Consider the following 14,676-nt stretch of genomic DNA (forward strand, 5'->3'; position numbering starts at 1 on the left):
CCCCCATTACCACCGCCCACCCTAATGGAATATGCACCATTATGCTTTCACATTAGCACACTGCATACAATCGGTAGGAAAATGTAATTACGGAATCCGCGTGGCCACGTCGCCTGTGTGAAGTGGGCTACTGATCGGCGAAAATGCTATTCGCACGGGTTCCCATTTTTCCCTACCCCACCGATCCGGGGCGTTGAAGTACTGGCCACATAATTTTACCCTCGCGCGCACTATCTCGTAGCATACTCGTGATGGCACACACACACACAGATTCACACAAGTATATCCGGTTATCTAAATTTTATCCCTTTTCGTTCGTATTCTTCCCGACGCAGCGTCCTGACCAGCGAACCGTTCACATTTCCACCAAACATGACGGAACGGGCTGGGATGGGTGGAAAAGTGAGGATCAGCCTCACTGTTCCGAGATTCATAGACTTCCGCAAAACGCGTTAGCCGAATGACAGCACAGGCGGTGCAGCAGTGTCGTGTCGCCCGGTTACGCTTACTGGTTACGGCGACGTGCAAATCTCTCGTCTCACTTTCGTCTACGTTTCGAGTGGTTTGTGTGGCTGTGTGTGTGCGCGCTGAGCTGGCAAGCACCGGTCGCCCGGTAGCCGTAGCAGTATGGGTGAATTTATTCGTCTCCTGTTTCTAATAATTCCTCATTTTCATATGGTACTCGAGCACGACCAGTTTCCGCATTCGACATTTGCCTCGGACGACCATTCCGAAGCAGCCCACCAACTTTGGTCGGGAAAAAGGGCCATGTTTACTGCGAAGTAGCGCGCTGGTGGTAAAGGTGTGTGTGTGTGTGAGGGAGAGGGAGTGGATGGGAGGAAACAGAGATCCCAACTCGGCTCGGCGTCCTCGCCGGTGGCAGAAATGCCAGTTTTTGAATAATTTCCGCAGCATTCATTTCCTTCCTGTTTTCATAACCGTCGCTTGCCAGTTTCCCGGACGCCGGTTGCCGGAATCAGCCTCGGCCCTTCCCTTCCTTTCACTGTACCAGCCGGCCAACTGAGCGCGCTGGCGTTTCCGTAATATTTTCCAACAAACCCGCACCCGCGAGTGCCCACAAACCCGGGGCGAGCAAGTGCTTTTCGCAAGGTTTGCAGCGTTTTTTTTCATAAATGTTAGATTAGTACAACGGCGCTGGTTCGGATGGGTTTCTGCGAAACATTACGTAACGCTGACTAACGCACATACACACACACAGCGAGATCGAGACCATCATTCCAACGTTCGGTGGCCGGTAAGAAGTCACATTATTGCCAGCGATGGAATGTGACTCAATGTGACGAAGGAACCTGAAGGAAAACTCCGAAACGGTCGGTGTGCGCCCATTGCCACGCTTTCGGTCCACCGTTCTCGACTCGCGCCGAGGTCCTGATGAAGATGAAGATGAAGAAGAAGAATGGGAGGGGGGAGGTGGGCGAAAAAAAACACGACTTAACCACCACGGAACAGAACGAACGGACCCGGGATTCCGGGCGCCAAAGGAAATGAGATGGAAATAACCAATTATTCTGTCTTGTTGAACGTGTCCCTTTGCGCTGTCCGGAACCGGCACTGGACCGACCGGGTGAGCGTTGTTTTTTCTACTTCGTTTTCCTCCAGGTTATTGTTGTTGGTGGTTATATATTGCTCTGTCTGCCTCCCAGTCTACGCTCTCGTCCCCCACGAGGCGAAGTCTTGGACAAACGATTTCTGCTCGCTTTTGTTTTACCACAATTCCCCTTTAACTAGTACTGACGTGTGGCTAACTCGAAGCGGCATCAAGCGTCCTCCGTTGGGTTGAAGCAAACCGCTCACTTGTGTCCTGACGCCAACACACACACACACGAGAGTGGAGAGTACATTTTTATTAATTGTAACTTTGCAGACCGAACGCCAGTTTGCAAAACTATTTCGTCAGCTCACTTACTTCAGCTCATTATTCTCTGCCATATCTTAATCGGGTGTAGGCAATGTTGGGGCTGAGTGAAATTTTGATGATATCATTCTTGACCATTGCAGCGCTGACTGTGTGTGGGAAACATTCTAACACCTACTCCTTCCACTCATCCACCCATCCCACAAGGACAGGGTGTGAAATGGATGCTAACACGGCACGACCTTTTCTCCCGGAGCCTGGGGAGCCTGGTCTGGACGAAGCTGGACAGCAACGAAAAAAGACTCTGACTGCAACACTGTGCGTGTGCGCTCAGTTCAGGAAGCAGAGCATTCCGAGTCCCATTTCCTTGCGTCCGTAATGAACGAGAGTGCGCTGTCATGATGAATTGCTGGGAATCTTTCACACGCGTTTGCGGAAAGGCAGGAACGAACCGAAAGCACGCTTCACACGCTTCTTGATGTTAAATTTCTTCTTCACCATAATGGTGCGTCACGTTGTGGTACACGGGAGGCTATACGGTTGCGATAAACGTGGGCTTGACTTGCATTGCATTGTTTTAATGGGATTCCGGGTTTTTTTTGTTGCCTGGGTACGTTTGCGATTGTTTGGTTCGGTTCGGAAAGGAGACGCCCGGTGTTTTTTCACCCCCCGATCCGATGAAAAGCGGGATGCTCTTCAAATATATATCCGATCGAAATGACTCAGCAGCAGAACCAGCCAGCAGTGACACATGGTTGCCCAGGCCCGGCCCAACCAGAAGGAAAAGTGTCAATCGAAGTGTCAATTAGTGTGCAGGAAAAAGATTGATGGGATGACGATCCGAACGAGGTTACTGCCTGGAGCGAACGCTTGAAGTGTCCTCTCGGGGTTGGGATTTAAGAGAGAAAAAAAAACAATGTTACAAGTACCGAGTGAAAGAATGATTTGAAATCTTTTGGAGTATGAAGACTGGCAAAGAAAGAAACCTACGTCACGGTCGGGTGATAGTTAACAAGGAAACATTTTTAAGTTGATCTTGTCCTTTTTAAATGTCGTGCTACTATTAGAGCAACATGGTCACTTAGACCTGAGAGGTCCTGGGATTGTTTCTTCAGAACAATTACTTACAGGTCCGGTGCTGCAGCTGCTTAGCGTCTTTAGTCTGCTTCCTTAGTCCTTGTCCTCAGACTATACGGGTTGGGTCGTCCGATGACATTCTCATGACATGAAACCAATAGCTTTGCATCAAATTGAAGTCAGGGTCAATGCTCTGTAAAACTACATTCATCGCAAAATATGTTCTGATGAAAGATGACATCGTTTTTCATTCCAAGTATTTCTATCAGTCATTCGATTCTTCCGCAAGCTTCCCTCCCGTAGGGATGTCATTGATCATCAATTTTTGATTAGATATCCAAAATAAAGGTTATGCATAGAATTGAACAACATTATCCTTGCAGAATTAACTTCCAAGTAACAGATGTCCCTATCTAGCTCAGGGTTTTTTGGTGTAAGCAATGGGCCTCGACAGTTTCCCATCTAAATGAACCTCAAGCTATGTATCCTTTTTAATAATCCTGGTTAGCATGATCAAGAAGAGAATTCAATGAATAAATGGCCGAAACAGCTTCCATGCCAACTTCTCCAATATCTGGTCTAAAAACATCGAATGTCTCATAGAAAATCTCGTTTGATTTAATCGACCTGCCAGCTAGCACGTGCCTGTCGAAGAAATTAATGTCCATCACCGCTTCTCTCCCCCTTCCCCCTTTCGGGAGCATCATAAATGTAATGAGCATCACATTTTCCCACACAGCGCTCACCGGGTGAAAAAGCGCGATGAAAATCACATCACGAATTAGACATGCGGGACTCGTACCGGAAGGAATCAACCAATTTGTGGCCACATTTACCGGCGGACGTTAAAGTCTTGCTGTCATGCGTGCCCACGGTGCCCTTCCCAATCATAATGGCCGATCTGAGGTGTGCTTGTGAGCTGTGAAGGTAAAAAAAAACACAACAAAGCTACCGGTAGAACTGACGCCACCGTTAACGATCGACAGGCACGCACGCCCGGCCATTTTCTTCGTCTCGATATTTGGTGTATGTGTTTGTTTAAGGGCAGCATGTGAATATAAATAAATTACATACTCCGGATAAAAGAAAAAAAAAACTCGCACAAGAAACTTTCGTGTGCAAAACTTTTTTCCAAAGACAACGACCGGAGAATCACTGTCATTTGTATATCCGCCTCGGGGAATTACTCGACGGGGTTCGATACTGCTGTGACTGCGTGATGAAGCCACATTTGCTGCAGAATCTGCCGCCTGTTCGCCATTTCCGAACGAAAGCTGATTCGCTACCTTCAACGTTTCACCCATAAAACATTCCCTCCGTGGGCCGATTGCAATGATTTTTCGACCACCATCACCACCCAACACGCGCGCAGCATTTCGCTTTCCAATCCGGCGAACGAAAGCGAACGAAGAAACAATCCGGAAGGCGTAGATTTAATTTTCTCGTTCTCTCTCTCTCTCTCTCTCTCTCTCTCTCTCTCTCTCTCTGTCTGCGGTCTTTTGGGTGGGTACACGATCTGCTCCAAGTTTCAGTCTACGTTCGGTATGGGGTGATGAACCGAACGGCCGATGTCAGGCTTTGGTTCCGATGCTGCTACCGTTTACTGCTGAGTATTTTTATTTGCCGCGCATTCGGCCGCTCCCTCTGAAGCGGAATGATCCCTCTTATCAACTGAACGCACTCCGGGGCGTTTCCGCAGCTAGAGATTTTGAGCCCATAGGTTCTGCCCCCATCCCTCCTCCGCATTTCCCACTCTTCCCACTCGCATCCTCGTCCCGCTTTACGATATGTGTGGAAAGCCTTGAGGAAATTTCGCAAAATCCATACCGACTGCCATATGAGTGTGTGTGTGCGGGTGCTTCCGGGTGATCTTCTACGGCAGCTCATGCCGGCTGCCATGGTCGATGAATCTGAAAAATCTGCCACCTCGGAACACTGTGCACAGTAGGGAACGGAACGGTCTTTATTGGTTTTAGCGCAAACCGGTACCTTGCGCTCTTCCCTGCCTCTCTGCCCTGCCTCTGGTTGCCATCGCCCTCGTTTCAGGTCGTCTTCATAGGTGGTGGTCGTTAAGGCTGCGAGGATTCGGATCCGGATCCCGCCGTATATGAACGCAACATGACGAAAGAAGCGAGAAAAACCAAGAGCTTTCGCTATATTGCTCTACTGGGGAAAGGCCGCACACAAGGAACAAAAAAAAAAAAATACACAAAACAAGGAGGTTTGTAGAGGGTGGATACAAGGGGCTAAACTTTGCTTTTTGCCATATTCATAGAAGCGCCTCTTTGAAGCAACCCGCCGGTATGGGATGGGGTAGGGTGATTGAGTGAAGAATGAACAAAGAACAATTTTCACCAATTTAACGAAGCTCTCGAGCATCGTGGCCAGTGGATTACCGTGTGCGATATCGGAGTTTACGTACGGCTGCCAACTGGCAATCATAACCTGCCAGAAATAAACCGACTGGTGCTACGGCGAGAAGAAAAAAGGCGTTTGAACATATGTGGCGGCAAAAATTTGATTCAGTATCGACTACGTGAAGTGGTGTACGCCGTTTTGGAGTATGTGATTTGAGTTTCCGCTGTTGCCCGTTTCTGCCGAACGGATGCTTCGGCGTGGCGATAGAAACCAGTGGAAGAGAGATTGTAGCAAAAAGTAGGGGAAACAGGTTGGCGTTCATTCAACTGAATCATTACAATTTTCTCATATTTTCTGGTGTAGTTCAAGAGATTTCTTCAAGGATTCAGGCAAAGATTATTTTCATGACCTTTTTTATGGCTTCGACATGTTGGCGGATTTGTAGACACAAAGCATTGTTAGTTATGGATTTTTGGATTCATTATTCCAATTTCCCACTCATGACAATCAATTCTTGAGATTTTTTTGGAAGATATATCCAAGCTTTAATGTTGATAAAGTGTAAGGCTTAAAGCTCTGTTAATATCCACAAACAGAAGAAAAAATTTCCAGGGTACCCAGTAGGTCGCTAAGGCCATCTCTGTAATAAGAGACCCAGGAGAATATTCCTTAGAAAATATTGAATGCCAAGACGCTTAAGGACACGTGTCGCCAACTGCGCTGAAGGAATCTGATGTACTTTATGGCGCGGATAGTCTGATAACCCAAAGTTCCTATCTGCTGCACGAGACACCGACCTTACTCCCCGGTGGGATGCAAGATGTCAGAGTTAGAGCTTGTGAAGCACCAGCTTCAACGTCACATCAAGCTCATTATCATGTTGTTCCGTTACGTGCTCTCAGCAATTCTTGGCATACAACACTCTGAAAGTGTAATTATTTTGTCTATCGTGGATTGCAGTAAAGCTCTGTGACGTCTCTCTTACTAACGATATCAATCGGTATTATTTCAGGGTTTAAAATAATATATCTGAGGATTGAAAAATATTTTAAATGCTTAATTATGGAGGCTTTGGAACTTTTTAAATATGCACCTATTATGACAGATACTCGTTCTGGACATCTTCAATCAATGCTTTTACCGTCTGACGTGGGTTGAGCATTAGTTATGGATATGCAAGAAGCTATCTCAGAGTTTCTGAGAATTTGAAATGAATGTGCATCCTTAAACTGTTTAGTTCGAAGTAGAGCAAGAATTTGTGTCTGGTTGCCTTATATTAATTCCTGCAACCCGTCTGAAGCAACACGCCATAAACTTCTCGGGGGATTTGCGCTACTGCTTATCAGTCAACTCTTCTACCGAATTACCTTGCTCTCAGGTAATGCTGGTTGGTGAAAATGATCAAAAATGCTACTTTTATGCACTCGTTCTATGCTGTGCTCACAGGTAAAACCACTTCACCAGTATCGTTCTCTGAAATAGAAACCATTTCACACAGAGACACGCACACTCACACATTTACCGGAAAGTTTTCAATATAAATATCATAAAACGAAAAAAGGTGGCGAGGACTCTCCAAACAAGCGAACAAATATACAACTGTTTAAAACTTCCCAACTCACTGCCCTCCTCACATGGTGGAGCCTTCTAAAATGCAACAAAATGAACAAGATGGTGGTGATACTTGTCGAGCAACTATGAAACGGGTAGGAAAATTAGCTTACAAAAGCTCACCAGTTCATTCATTGACTCCAGGTAACTTTTACTGGCGCCATAACCGAAACTACACACAATCACAAAACTAATTCCGCACCCATGGTATGCATGTGCAGTGCACGGTGGTTGCTTGTCTGGTTGGAGTGTTGGTGAATGCAAGTACGAATTATTTTGCCTCTGCAAACCATCCTGCAGAAAACGTAACGCTTCGTCTGACCCCCGCCTAATTGAAAGGTTACTCAAAATCAGTTCAAAGTTGGATGGCCCGGAAACATTTTTATGCATGTCTTGCATTCCCAACCCAGGCAGCAGACATCATCTTGCCCGGATTCACCCCTGGGAAGACCTAAGACGCCTTAGGTGAACCGAAATTTCTGGACGATGGTTTGTGCAAATCTTTCACCCCACCATTACGGCACACCGGCACGTAAGCTGACATCCCTCTCTTTCTTTTTCTCTCTCCCTCTCTCTCTCTATAGAACAGAAGATTTGAACTTTTCGGCTTCTGTTTAATCTCATTAGCCTTCGTTTTTGTAGCTTCTGGTGCAGGTGAGCACATGCACGCTTAGAATATATGCATTTAATTTCTTATGTGCTTCTGCTGAACTCTCACACACACACAGAGCTACACAGAAACACACAAACATTCTAAAGGGCTCCCTGTGGAAAACCTCTTTCATCTCGGTAAATTATTTATACCACCGGTTCCGATTCCTTCAGGTAGCAGCAAGAAAGCACATAGTGTGTGCGCAACAGCAACCCGCACACTGGGAAGCTTGATTCTCCGAAAATCAAGCAGAAGACCAGCCACCCCCCGTTGATGGCTGAAGATGGAGGAGCTTTTCGGAGCGCAAAAACAGATATTGCGAATCATAAGGTGCGCTGTCGTTACATTGGGCGTGGGGTAGTTAAACTGAAAACCCACTTCCACCCTTTTTTCACCGGCGATGGTGAAGGTGGTTTTTCTGGTTTGGAGCAGAAGGAATTTGAGTTTTCTCTGACGTTTGGTTCGGTTGCCTTAAATCTTGCATATGCATATTAAAACAAGACTGCTGGTGGCTAGGGATTGTGGTCGGTTGCCTTGCATTTCGTTGGCGGTAATCAAATATTGGCAGTTGTCGGAGTTGTTACTTTAAACCGATCGCAGGAATACAATGAGCGCAGGTGTACATCAAAATTGTAAAAGACCAATAAAGCACGGTTAATCCTTGAGCAGTCCCACATCGGACAGTAGCATTAAAGCTGCGTCCAGCGAGAACTTCCTGCCAGCCAGTTTCTAAGTATTTTCCTGGCCCAATCGCCCACCAGGAACCTCTCCGCCGGATATGATCTGTTTAATATTGCACACAATTCCTGCAGTCAAGAGTCTCTTGATTTCGTGCACTTTTGCGCTTCCATGTGCACATGTTCAGGCAAAGGTGGCTTTTAAGCTGCAGCATCCGATGCATGCATCGCTATTTGGCCCTTTGGATGTTTATCTTTGTGTGTGTGTGTTGTGCAGTATCGTTAACCTCCGCACCGTTAGGGGTGTTAGAGTATGGAGCGATGTACAACAGCTAGTTCATAATACTTTACGGTTCCCGCAAAACCCCATGCAAGTGAGAACTTTTCACTGTGAAGAGGAGGTTTCAGTGGAAAATATTTCTTTCGCCACCACCAACCTCTGTGTGCAGAGGTGGATTAGAGAACTATTCGTTAGCATGCGAACAAGCATCTCATTCGTTGTCTGTCTCACTGCCATAAGAAGGAGAAGCTTGAAGGCAAAAAACAGCTCTTTTCTACAGGTGGTTTTTCTGAGACGCACCACAGTAAGTAACCTTATCAGTCGGCGGGCTTTTACCATTACATTCTCTGCGTCGGGGTAAATTAATGCGAATAATAAACCTCAACAACGGCACGGGATTTATGTGGAACATGCACCTGCATTGAAACCGGCGACCCATTATTGGGACACGAGCGTATCATTGTAGACACATTGTTGTACACGAAACTCTCATCGTTACTGGAGTGTGGTTGGCAACGAGCTTGGACCTGATATGATCCGGATCTCTGGTGCATTTGTTTCTAAGGTAAGCAGTCTCGCTTACACACGCACACACTCCGTTGGATGATAAATAGAGCGGATGATAGGTAGAGCTGTCGGACGGGAAGTCTCGGGCGGGCGACAGGAGCAGTGTGGAGGATCAGGTCGTTTTGTGTTCGTGCAGGTGTTTCATTTGAAAATTATTACCAAGTGACAAATTGTGCTGCCATTATCAAGTGTGGCGACGGACGACTCTTCACACCGGCGCTGGTCAACCAAAGGGCGGCCTCCGGGGTTCAGTCATTTGTCATAATGCGTCCGATGTTATCACGTTCAACATCACTTTCCTTAAATCACTACTAATTTCATTAGAGCTTCCAATCGCATCCATCGTCCCCGGGGCGTTTGTTCCTGGCGGTCTTCACGATTGTATCTCGACCACCGTGTCCTGACGGACTGACGATAGGAGAATATCACCGAAACTGTAGCTGTTGACCATCAGCTCGGCGGCGGCTGCAGGCATGATTTATGATTATTTCCAACACTGGGCGGGAGCGTGGGGAAAGGGGGAGATGGAAAGGCGAAAAGCCACCGGGGTGATTGCTGCTGCTGGCCGAAAAACGCACCCGCTCGGGAGGTTGATGTGGCCTTATGGACGTCATCATCTGTAATGATGGTAGCGCCTCGGGTACGGGCCGCGTCCTTTCAGCCGAATGTCACTGTCATATCATGGCTGATTCATATCACGGAAAATTGTTCTCTCTCTCTGTCTCTCTCTCTCTCTCTCTCTTGTTGTGTGTGTCTCTTACTTTGGTTCTAGCGTTTCGCGATGTGTCTTTTTCGCTTTACTGCCCTTTTCAGCATCCTCCAGCCGGAGCCACTGTCAATGATAGCCGACGATAGTTGCCAGCTGCCGAACGGTGTTTGTTTTTCCCTGTGCGCTTCTCAAGATCACAGCAAATATCGGTGTGACCAGCGCTGGTTCGTCTTTCAAGGAGACGCGCGAAGGAAAAACACTTCAAACCCGGCACGTGCACCGGAACGCTTTCCGACCAAGGGAAAGCGAGATTGATGGGACAGCCTTTACTCCGATTACATTAGGTTTCGGCATTATCGTTTTGCGGTGTGACCGTACTGTTACCGGACGGAGATTTTTCCTACCTGAGACACGATTGAAATTCTACCATTCGCTTGACGATTTTCACCGAAACCCGAGGTGAAGCATATTGAACAGAAACTCGCAACTGCTCCTGTCCGGTCGAACCTTCTCCGATGGCAAGCTAAAGTGGTGGAGCTGTACGCGTGGAGAATGGTTTCGATGGAGCGAGCTTGTTTGTTTCTTCGTTTCTTCGGTTTGTCATTCAGTGAAGCATCAAATGCGGCTCCAGCCCCTTTCAGGACACCCGCTCCACACCTGCCCTTCATCGCTGCCTTTCGATTGTCAGCAAATAGAGTGCTGGGAGCAATAATTGGCCATCGTAAAAATGATCTAGAGCAGCTTTATTTTCAATTTCCGTCCCCGTTTACGAATGGATGGTTGTTTTGCTGCAATGATTTCTATTGCGACACTGGTTTCGCCCAGGTATTCATTATGGTAGGAGCTTTTCTAGAATTTACCATGATGGTGCGTCTGCTGTCTGAGCGGGTTGTTAGCGCGGGCTGAATACGGTTTACAACAGGCGAGCGCTTTTCAGAGATTTTATCGAACGTTGAATTGAATGGAAATCATTTGTTATAATTGCTTTATGTTGGGACATTCAATTTACTAAATACACTTTTTTCTTTTCAATTTCTTGCAGGTAAATATTGGATACAGTCGGCACATAATTATTGACTTCCGAGTACATCAACCTTCAGAATCGTCTTGTAACATGGATTTCAAATTTGAATATTTTGATGAGTGCAATTAATTTTGGTGAAAATTCTTGTTTGAAACCAAAAAAACCCCATCAATTTCTCCCTTACAACAGCAAAGTGTTTGATTGCTTGTTGCCGTGTGCATCGTTGTCACTATAGCGCACGCGATTGAGTGCAAAATGTTAGGGGGTTGATCAATTAAAAACAATTTCACGCCTACCGAACAGTCCGCATTGCGCCTCGTTGGGCCATTTTGAAACCATATCGAAAGCTACCCCGGTCCCATCGAGGGGGCCTGAGCGAGCGCCAGGGAGGTGAGTGATTTATCGTTGGTATGGTATCCCTTATCCCGTATATCCTTTTCACACAACAACCACACTCAACAACAACAACAAGTAGTTGTCGTCTCTCGTCCATTCTTTTTCTCTTTATTTCCCGGTGGTTGTTCACAGTTGGAAAAACCTGCTTTCCCAATGCATATCCGTAGAATTATTGGTTCGATTGTGAAGGATTCCAGCGTTTGGTACCGGGCTAACACTGCTCACACCGAACCGAACCGAAACCAAATCGAACGTGGCGCAACTGGTGGAGAAACCAGAAAACGAAGACCACAGTCGAGCTTCGTTTTTTTTTTGCTCTCCATTCCGTGCATCAATTTTTATTGTCCACCAAGTTCTGTCAACAGCGATAAAACCACTCCGGGGAGGTTGTTAAAAATGGTCGCCGCTGCAGGCAACCGGCTGCTCCACCCTGCTCGCAGGGTCGGGGGTTGACACAATAAGGGATGAAATAAAGTTTCACACTGGCAAATGCATTGGTGTGAAAAAGAGAGTAACACACTCACACACATACACACACACGTTCAGCGTGATGTGAGGTCGTACGGAAACCGCAGTCACAATTTTTACATCGCCTGAGTGGATATTTGATTCGTGGGTTTTCGTGGAAAAAACCTGCAACCCATAACATCATGCGACCTGCACCTGCTACTGCTGCATTCCTTTCGGTGAAATAGTTGCAGTGGATGCAATTTCATTTGAAATGTATCTTTTTATAATACACCTATCAGAATGGAAATGGGCTGGTGTTTTATATCGGCAAGCGAATCACCGAAAAGCTGTCGTCGTATCGCGCAAACTATCAGGCTCAGGTTTGAAAATAGCCATTTTCCTTTTGATGCCATTTTCATTAACTTGCACCATTTTTGTACAGCATTGATGGAACTTTTTTAATTTTTATATAATCCTGATCAAAGCGAAAAATGTTTATCTAAAATAAAAACAATCAGCTAATTTAAGTTCATCTAACCTTTTTGCCTCCGGAGCAGTGGATATAATTGCCAACTGTGTTCGTTTGACGATCCCCACGAGTCCAGGGATTCAATTGCGGAGCAAGTTTTCGTTTCAAAATTTGAGTACTCGAGCCCGCCTTCGGGGAAAGTTTGTTTGATGGTTTCTTTTTAGTGCAAATTCTTCGCTTGCTAAAATAGACGAAAGAGTAAGAATTGGCTCTTGAGATGAAGTGTAGCCGTGTAACAGACAACATAATAATGGAGAGTTGCACCATTATGCTAGGTAGGATTAAATGGATTTGTTCAATCTGTGTTGGAGTGCCTATAGAAAGCTTTTAGGGTAAAGGCGTTTGATTCGTTTTGTTTCTCGTTTAGCGTGGGCTTATTAAGAGGCCAATATTCGGTTTAAGAAGCTGTCCTACAACCATGGGCAAGTGTGATGAGCTATCTTGTCGAATCATATGGCTTTGCGGATAAAAAACTTGAGCATATTTCTAATTAAATAGAGAAGACTGAAAATCCTTGAATTATCTTATTCTTATTCACTCTAATACTCTTTCCTTCATAGTACATAGTGGCTCAATTCTTGGAAATCACGGGAGCTAAAGGGCAAACACAAACCACCAAGAACGAGAATGAACAGCTTACAGTGAAAATTGACCAGCATTCGTATTGCCTCACTATCGCCCACAGTTGACGTTCTATTGTTACTCGGACTCTCTACCGAAGGAAGAAGCGATATTGAACGCCTCACGTCGCCCAAGGATGCTTGTGTAATGGTAACCTTTGCTGCACGAAAGGCTTGATCCGCTTCATGAAACAGGCAGCATCCTTCTGTCGTACCGTTCATTCCGTCCAATCAATAAACCTTTTGTCTGCACAGGACATTGCAATCGGAAGCAATCGAGACACTAGCCCGATAGGTCTCACTCAGACCCTTTTTTTGCGACTAGAAGCAATTGGTATTGCGACGCTTAAAAGTTTATCCGCATAATGAGAATTATGAATGCAAATGAAGTTAGGAAGATTCGTGTTGAAGGATGTATCTACATATTGGGCTTGGATATTGGTACAAACGTTCTTAGTCTTTAAAGAAGGATTGGCAACAGTGACTATTTATTTATAATTTTCCACAAAAAAAGACTCCAACAAAATGTTTCCTTTGCTCTGTTCTCTTGCAGCAAGAGTGCAAGGCAGATTCACTAGACGAGCTCTGATACTCTTGCGGCTTACTTTATTGGCACTACCACTTTGACCGACACGGGATGCCCACTTCCTAAATTCCCTGCATGTCTCGAGGGCCCATTGCTATTGCCTTTTGTGCCGTGGTACCTTGCAGTTGTTATTTCATTGCATTTCCGCCCTCCAATACAAGGGCCGGACGTATCCTGCTCGCTTCGTGTATGTGTGAGTGCTACTCGGTTTGAGCACCAGCCACCCGCCCGAGGCGACATTTTGGAGACCGTTCTTCGTCACGTTTCACGATGATTTCTCGCTGGCCACTAGCAACCACCATCAGCGAGTGGTTAGGCCCCGATCCCCGGTGCACAGAATTTTGAAGCAATGGCAGTGAAAAGAGTACGTATCTGCGCTCTGCTCCACCGGTTCGCATGACAACTCTGGAGCGTTGTGATAGCTACCTTCCTCCCCCCCAAAAAAAAAAAAAAGAGGTCCGACTTAAGAAGCTCTACACAAGGATGCTTGAAGGATGCTGCCTGTACCGCTTACCACCTACCCTTCCGACTGCCAGCCAACAACGGAGCAAGGGTTTTAAGATTGAGCACTTAAAAATTCATTTTCGCACTTGCCATGCTCCGAGCGCACAGCGTCCAAGATACGAGCGCTCTTCGAATTGCACGAATTGTAGCACTTTAATCCGACTGCCGCCGGTCCTACGAACGGAACAGGTCTCCCGAGGACGCTGCTCTGGTCTCCGGCAGCGAGAGGAAAGCGAATGAATTGAAAGGATTACCACCGACCCGGGTGAGTTCTTGTTGTTTAAAGAGCCCTCACTCTCGGGCCACTGCCGTTGGGGCCCTGCACCCTTGCATCATTATGCGAGATGCACCCCGGATAGGGAGGAAACACTTTAAATCTCCCAGAAAAGTAGGATTACCACTAAAGTGTTTGTTACCCGATCACCTTGTTTTTGTGCCGAAGTTGATTGATGTTTCTTGCTTCCTGGCAGGGTCCTGCTATCGGGGAGACCTGTTGTTGAGTGTCTGTACAGCTTACGGGTGTACGTGTGTGTGTTGGTGTGGAGCTGTCATAAATTTCTTCTTCATCGTGTGGCTTATGTTTGGAGTGTAAACAACCGATGTTGTCACAAGAGAATGGTGCCAAACTTACCGTCCCAAGCTCCCACACCGCAACTCCGGTACTCGGAATCGCTATATGTGTGCTGTCTTATTGGGCAAAAGCCAGGGCGAAAAAAATGGCGTTGAATATAAAGTGTGAGAATTGTTACGTACGTGTGAG

The 14,676-nt window shown here is 46.3% G+C and overlaps 1 protein-coding gene across 6 annotated transcripts in view; it reads left to right on the forward strand.

Annotated features, from left to right (window-relative positions):
- The window catches only part of LOC118505166 (hemicentin-1), a 131,169-nt gene that overhangs the window by 35,427 nt on the left and 81,066 nt on the right, over window positions 1-14,676 (forward strand). Inside the window, exon 1 of one of the 6 annotated variants that reach the window (XM_036040569.1) lies at window positions 11,201-11,221. The exons of the other annotated variants lie outside the window; for them this stretch is intronic. The gene's annotated coding sequence lies outside the window, so the exon portion shown is untranslated. Of the gene's footprint in view, window positions 1-11,200; window positions 11,222-14,676 lie in introns of those variants that run through there. 6 annotated transcript variants of the gene reach the window in all.

Source organism: Anopheles stephensi, chromosome 2 (assembly GCF_013141755.1).
Source record: "Anopheles stephensi strain Indian chromosome 2, UCI_ANSTEP_V1.0, whole genome shotgun sequence".
Lineage (NCBI taxonomy): Eukaryota > Metazoa > Arthropoda > Insecta > Diptera > Culicidae > Anopheles > Anopheles stephensi.